General features: G+C 43.3%; 1 pseudogene; it reads right to left on the bottom strand.

The window, feature by feature from the left end:
- Positions 1 to 2,615: 2,615 nt before the first annotated feature.
- LOC123467732 lies at positions 2,616 to 3,849 on the bottom strand (annotated as a pseudogene).
- Positions 3,850 to 8,031: the final 4,182 nt, after the last annotated feature.

The following is an 8,031-nucleotide window of genomic DNA, read 5'->3' as shown; positions in this document are numbered from 1 at the left end:
TTGATCGAAAACCCCCTAATAAATAGTGTTACCCAGTGATCGCTCGTGACAATATTATTGCGATAGCTTACTCGTATATATACCAAAGAGCCAAACCCAACGGTGTATGCATCGCAAAAGGCATGCAGCTGAATGTCTTGGAAGTCACTAGACGAAGTTAAAGCTCGTGGGATCTTGAACGATTCGAGCTGGCTAAGATTAGTAGTTCACTTGTTCCACTGGTGTTGAATTACTTTGGGAACTTGGTCATCCAAGTCAACACCGACAAGCCACAATTCTTGTAGAATTCTTTTGGCGCTAAGGATCACTGGTAATAAAAACCCCAGTGGGTCATACAAAGTGGACACAGCACTCAAGATCCGACGCTCAGTACTAGCTTCGACGTCAGTTTTAACATCAAAGATGAAGCTGTCACTTTCGCTGTCATATAAAACACCTAAGGTTCTCTCCGTGGGCAAATCTTCTAGATCCAAATTCAGGCGAGGCTGATTACGATCAACTTCTGGTAAACGTGACAATACCCGTCGAGATGAAGAGAGCCATTGGTTCAGATGGAATCCTCCCTTTTTTAGCAATGCTGTAGAATCTTTGACCGCTCGACTAGCCTCCTCTTCGGTTTAAAAAGAATCCTGAAGGTTATCTACATAGAAGTTCTTCTAGACTTGTTCAGCAGCTTCCGGAAATTCTTCACGATGTAGGTCAGCAATATGTCGGAGCACTTGAGAACAGATGAAAGGGGATGAGACCGATCCAAAGATTTGTCGCTGTATCTCATATACGGTGGGTCTTTTTCAAGAACCAGGTGGATGCCACAGAAATCGTAGGGCGGAACGGTCTTCTTTCTTCACGCCAACTTGAAGAAACATTTGTTGAATATCCCCAGATAGGGACACCGATTTTTCTCTGAAGAGTAGAAGGGTAGCACCTATGTCATTGATGAGATTGTGACCCTCTAAGAGCACTTCGTTGATTGCAATTCCCTGAAACTTTGCCGAAGCGTCGAAGACCACCCTAACCTTTTCGGGTTTTCGAGGATTTACGACTCCATGATTGGGAAGGTACCACCTTCTCCCAAAGGTCCCCTTCAATCACTTTCTTTGAGAGGCCGCGTGAATCTTTTTGCCACATAGTCATCGATTACGGCTTTGTATCTCTCAGCAGAATTTAAATTGTGAACGAATTAGTTTTCGATAGAAAAAAGTCGACGCAATGCACTATTGTAATTGTCGGGTAATGCGATATCATCTGAAACCCATGGTAGACCAACTTCATACCTGGTTCCGTCGAATTGAATAGTTGCATCGAATTTCTTCTTCGCTAGTTTATCCTCGGTTGATTCTTGCGGTTGAGCCGGAGTTACAATTGGAAAGCTTTCCGTTTTTCACAATTTCTCGACTTGACGCAAAAGTAATGCTTCCGTCGGTGATTCTTGTACATGGTAGCAGAGTTTTTGCACCGTCAGCAAGGGTTAGTTTGAACCACAAACCGTTGAATCATGTTGCTGCGTTCCTTATGTTAGATCGCCAACGCAAGTCCAACCAAATGGCTTCAATAAACCAAAGGGAGCGTCGGTTCCAACAGGAGGTATTCTTTCATCGAGACGTAGGTGCAGCCATTGGTTTCCCACTCCAATAAGAATGGTTGGTTCCCCAACATCAACCAGTTCTACGTCTTTGAGATGAGGGTAACGACTTCGGATCTCCATTAATTCCTTCGGTGGGTATGGTAACTTTAGGTACTGAGTCGGCACAGTAGAGACCTGCTTTAAATCCGATTCGAAAGATCTATTACGAGCCTTCACAGTCAGACTAACCGTAGTTGATTGAAACTGTGGGTCTTGGTCGTGAAACGAGTCAAAGGATACATTCCTTGCATTCCCTTTGCATTTGAGCTGTTTAGCTACATCCTCTCGAATTAAATTAACGGTCGCTCCTGGATCTAGAAAAGCGAAAGTTTCTATTTCCCCCCCCCCGTTAGCTTGAAGTAACACAGGAACGATAGCTAGGGAAGTGTTGATAGCCGTATCCCTGTTTTTAATGGTCATTGCGCGACCATCAGACGATTTTGCTGATGGCTGACCTGCATTTTTAGTGGTTGAAGCATGCGCGGGACAAACTCGAGGCGCTCCGTGCAATAGAGGGTGGTGCCGTTGACCACAGTTCCCAATATTGCAGACGATTTCGGTGGGACACTCAGTTCCCCGATGTGTTCCAATCAGACACCTAAAACATAATCGTTTCTCTTTTACCGACTCCACTCTAGCTGTAACATCTAGATCTTTGAATGTGGAACAGGTTTTTATCGAATAAGCGTTATCACAATAAATGCACTTCTTAATAACGTATTTCTTCAGCGATGACGAATTTCTCTCAGAGGAAGGACTTTGCTGTGGTTTCTTGACTGGTGGAGATGTGGAGGTGTGAAAAACAACAGGACCTTTCCCAAAGAAAGGAGTTGGTTTGGTGGAAAGCTTAGCACTTCCCGCTTTCTTTTCCTTCTGTGGAGCTGGTCATCAATTCACCCATCACCATCTCGTCTATCCATTTTGCTAGATCCTTGAGAGTAGCTCGTGTTGGGGTCATCCGATACACTTTCACGTCCCAGCTACTTCTCATTCACGGAGGTAAACGGGAGACGACGTGTTCCAGAGTCATTCCAGATTCCAAGTCTTGCTCATATCCGCCGGTCCTCAGGGCATGCATGGCTCCATGAAGAGTTCGGTTGAGCTTGGCTAGTGCCTCTGAATCATCATCTCGGATCGATGGAAGATTCATAAGAGCCATCAAATGGCTCCGAGCAACCACTTGTGGTTGACCATATCGCTTCTTCAGTTCTACTAAGGCATCATAATAAGTGGACGGTATTCGTAATGGTGATTGTACAAGTATTCGGCTATGTAAGAACGAACTTCTGTTGTGAGCAACTGCTTTAAGAAAGCATGGCGTTGAGCGTCTGATGGTACCACATTATAGATCATGTCCCTAAAGGAAGAGATGAAGGTTTGCCATTCCTTTGGATCACCATTGAATGGCGTGATCTTTATCTGTGGTAACGCATTCATTAGCCAATTTGGGCTGAACCCCGCTGAAGCTCCCCTTGGTGGAGGTGTACGCCTGTTAATCCAATCATCGCTGCTGAACGATGGCATTAAAGGAGGTGGTGGACTACCTCTCCGTGATTGTTGTGGTCTAGGATTATACTCAGACGATGGCGGGCTCCCAATCGCTGATACAGTTCGAGAGGTATATCGATTGATAGTCCTAACCATTGGACGAAATGGCACCGGATAATGCGTTTGCGGTTACTGATCGTAATGATATTCATCTGCCGTAACGAAAGAGTCTTCATCAGCTTGGCTAAGAGTAGCACGACTGACAGTAGAAACTGGCGAATCACGTCGATCACAAAGGTAATGGTTCACCTGTGGTGATGCTCCTCGGACACGAAATTCAATGCCTATAATATAAGTATAGGCATCCGTCATCGGCTTGTTAGCTTCCCATAATCATTGATTGTACAAGAAATGGGCATTTCGCACTTGCTCCAAGCGGCTATGGATTTGTGTCTTCAGGTGTTTTAATATGGAACGGCGACCATGGTTACTAATCAACTGCTCTATCTCACGACACTGTTGCTCAAGGATAACGACTAATGTGTCTCGTTCGACCCATGCCACCTCAATTGCTCGAAGTCGTTTTTCCGGTGTAAGGGATATTCTGGACTCTGACTTCTGGAATCTGATGATCGACTTTGGCTGCCAACTCCAGTATCATTTCTGTTACGATGAACCGGAATACCAATATCTGGCATACTAGTTGTGCTGCCGTCAGGTGTCCGTGGTTGAGACATTTCGCTAGGTAAATAAGTTTTCGGTAACTTAGAGTTTTTGCGAATCCCCACTGTATAATCGACGGCCCTGACAAGGTATCGACGATGAACAGTACACAAAATGGATAAAGTGTATTATCAATCGACGGCCCTGTAAAGGTATCGACGATGGAAATTTAAACGACAGACAAAGACTAAATTGACAATCGACGGCCTTGTAAAGGTATCGAAGATTGAGAATAAGAAAGACGGGCGAAATTAAATTAACAATCGATGGCCCTGTAAAGGTTTCGACAATTGTGAATGTTCTCAAGCGAAAACGAAATGAACAATAGACAGCCCTGTAAAGGTATCGACGATTGTAAATGTGCACAAACGAAAAACGAAATGAACAATCGACGGCCCTGTAAAGGTATCGACGATTGTATAGGCAAGAGACTGACGAAAACGAAATGAACAATCGACGGCCCTGTAAAGGTATTGACGATTGTAAAAACATGGTGGACGAAAATTAACAATCGACGGCCCTGTAAAGGTATCGACGATTGTAAAAATATGATGGACGAAAATTAACAATCGTCGGCCCTGTAAAGGTATCGACGATTGAAAATATGGAAGACGGGTGTAAACGGAATTAACAATCGACGGCCCTGAAAAGGTATCGAAGATTGAAAATATGACGGATGGAAACGGAATTAACAATCGACAGCCCTGTAAAGGTATCAACGATTGAAAATTTGACGGACGAAAACGGAATGAACAATCTACGGCCCTGTAAAGGCATCGATGATTGAAAATATGGAAGACGGACGAAAACTGAATTAACAATCGACGGCCCTGTAAAGGTATCGACGATTGAAAATAAGACGGACAAAAACGGAATTAACAATCGAAGGCCCTATAAAGGTATCGACGATTGAAAATGTGACGGACGAAAACGGAATGAACAATCGACGGCCCTGTCAAGGTATCGACGATAACAAAACTAAATCAACAAAAACAAGTTCGCGTTTGTAGTATAACCAAGGATGATTCTCCTGTCGTGTAATGGTACTTCTTGAATTTTCGTTTGATTCACAGTATAGATCTTAAATTAAGTCATGATATTTTTATTTAAAACCAATAACAAGTACTGAACATTGTGTGTTTTATTCCACTGATTCATAAAATGACAGTGGTTTTCTGGATGAAGGGTAAACATAAATATAAATCAACAAAAACCATTATCCGTTTGTAGTTTAAGCAAGGATGACTCTCTTGTCGTGTAATGGCACCTCTTGATTTTTCGTTTGATTTACAGTTGAGATTTAAAATTTAGTCATGGAATTTTTATTCAAAACCAATGACAAGTACTGAACATTGTGTGTTTTATTCCACTGATTCATAAAATAACAGTGATTTTCGGGATGTAGGGTAAACATCAATATCAATCAACAAAAACAAGTTTCCGTTAGTAGTATAAGCAAGAATGACTCTCCTGTCGTATAATGGTACCTCTTCAATGGTCGTTTGATTCACAGTTTAGATCTTAAATTAAGGCATGATATTTTTATTCAAAACCAATAACAAGTATTAAACATTGTGTGTTTTATTCCACTGACAGTGGTTCGGAAGTGGCAGCGGCAGTTTACTCCAAAATGACAGTGGTTTTCGGGATGAAGGATAAAATTAAATATAAATCAACAAAAACAAGGTTCTGTTTGTAGTATAAGCAAGGATGACTCTCCTGTCGTGTAATGGTACCTCTTGAATTTTCGTTTGATTCACAGTTTAGATCTGAAATTAAGTCATGATATTTTTATTCAAAACCAATAAAAAGTACTGAACATTGTGTGTTTTATTCCACTGATTCATAAAATGACAGTGATTTTCGGGATGAAGGGTAAACATAAATATAAATCAACAAAAACAAGTTCCCGTTTGTAGTATAAGCAAGGGTGACTCTCCTGTCGTGTAATGGTACCTTTTTAATGGTTGTTTGATTCACAGTTTAGATCTTAAGTTAAGTCGTAATATTTTTATTAAAACCAATACACAGTACTGAACATTGTGTGTTTTATTCCACTGATTCATAAAATGACAGTGGTTTTTGGGTTGAAGGGTAAACATAAATATAAATCCAGAAAAACAAGTTTCCGTTTGTAGTATAAGCAAGGATGATTCTCCTGTCGTGTAATGGTACTTCTTGAATTTTCGTTTGATTCACAGTTTAGATCTTAAATTAAGTCTTGATCTTTTTATTTAAAACCAATAACAAGTACTGAAAATTGTGTTTTTTATTCCACTGATTCATAAAATGATAGTGGTTTTTGGGATAAAGGGTAAACTTAAATATAAATCAACAAAAACCAATATTCGTTTGTAGTATAATGCAATAATTATTCAGCCACGTCTGACGTGACTGATTTGATTGCACGCAAACAGAGCGATAAATGCATAAAATAGTGTAAGTACAATTAAAAGTAGTATTTCGGATTGTGTGGGTGGTTTACGGTCATGTTTGTTAAGATCCGTTAGCAAGTCACGTCGGCTGCTCGGATATGAAAAGAACAAAAGGTAGGACAGCTACCAAGGTTAGATTGAAGGTTACTTACGCTGGATTTGATGACATGTTTACGCCTTGTTTGTGACGGTGAGTGCCGTGGCGTTGGGTCTGGAAGCATGGGTTGGACTGGCAGTGGGGAGCGGCGATGTATAAGAGGACACAGTGCGTACGGTGAGTCTTGGCACGAATTGTTTATTTCTCCAACACTTGTTATTAGGGTTCTACACGATAGTAGGGAACGCAAAGAGCAACAACTACACACGACTGCTAAAACGGAAACTAACCCGAACATCTAAGTTACGGTGGGTATTATACCACACCCAAGATGCAGACGCTATAAGGTTAGCGTGGGCAATAAAGATGAAGGAATGTACCACCATTTCGCAGGCCATGCGAACTGGTGTGAAAAAAAGAACAAGGTCAATGATAAGACTGGGTGTAGTAACTAAATGAAGTTAACTTAATTTTACATAAAGTCTTAACTCTAGTGGGAGTCCTTACATAGCTCCCCTTCCTACAAGATTGCGTCCTGCAATCAGCATTGCGTAGGGCGGTTGGGTCGTAAGGGGGTCAGTTATTCTTCGGCGGTTCTTCCTTCGTCACAAGCGGTGGGTGACCTCGGCCAGGGCTCCTCGTTGCAGCTCCACGAATGATTCCCGGACGCGTCCAGCTCACCGATCTCCCATCCGTACTCTGGCTCCTTTTGTGCGGGTAACCTATAGCTGCGTTCGACATACCGCACTGCTGCCAGGTCCTCTTCGTCGGAGTCCAGGGAGTAATGATTGCTGACGAAGCTGACATTGCATTTTCCGCCACGAAGCCTCGCGATGCTGTCGTTTAGCGCTGCAATGTCTATGCCTCTTTCCTGGACGTCACTTGCCGGTGACATACAGTATGGTGAGGACCTGTCTTAGAGTAGTGCGATCGGATCTAAGCGGAGGTTGGAGGTGCCTGAGGAAAAGGAGTCTTCTTCCCAGGGGTCGTCTACCGAGAGTAGGGAGACGTCGTCGATGTCACCTGAGACGTCTGCGTCGTACATAACTTCGTCGTCGTCGGGGTTGTCCGCGCAATACGGGATGTCCTATCCGTTATCTGGGCAGGCCACCACGTATCGGAATTCCTCCATGTCAGACGAGTAGTCTGCACAGTAGAGGATGTCTTCCTCGTCCGGGTCGGGGATCCAGGCCGCTTGTCCACCTTTCTGGTCTTCCCGATCATCCGTGGATGGAAGGGATAGGAGCTTAGGGATTGGCGCTTAGGAATAGAGTCCGGTAAAGATTAGGAACGCTTGGTATCGATGGGTTGGTGGGGTGTTATGGGGTACATGGTATACTCGGCACGATTTTGGGTGGGTTGATTTTAAGGGACACTAACATAAAATCTACGACATTGCATGATACGTGGGAAAATTAAGGGGGGCAATCAACGCGTGGGGTTCTAATACTAGGGACGCGAGAAAAGGGCTGCTGCTTCTCTGTGTTGGGCTAGGCTACGAGGATGTGAAGTGGGTGGGATGAGGTATGGTTGTTGGTTTAACCCTAGCCGCCCTGCGGAACCGGCGGGAGTTGGGGGCGGGGGTATATTGACAATGGTGATCGGAGCAGTTGGGGCCAAGTTGTTGGTTGCTTGGGGCCCCAACTCAATGTCTTGATGAGCAG

This window comes from Daphnia magna, unplaced genomic scaffold (assembly GCF_020631705.1).
Source record: "Daphnia magna isolate NIES unplaced genomic scaffold, ASM2063170v1.1 Dm_contigs217, whole genome shotgun sequence".
Taxonomy (NCBI): Eukaryota; Metazoa; Arthropoda; class Branchiopoda; order Diplostraca; family Daphniidae; genus Daphnia; species Daphnia magna.
Note: the sequence above shows the minus strand (reverse complement) of the source record. Positions and strands in the feature narration are given on the sequence as shown.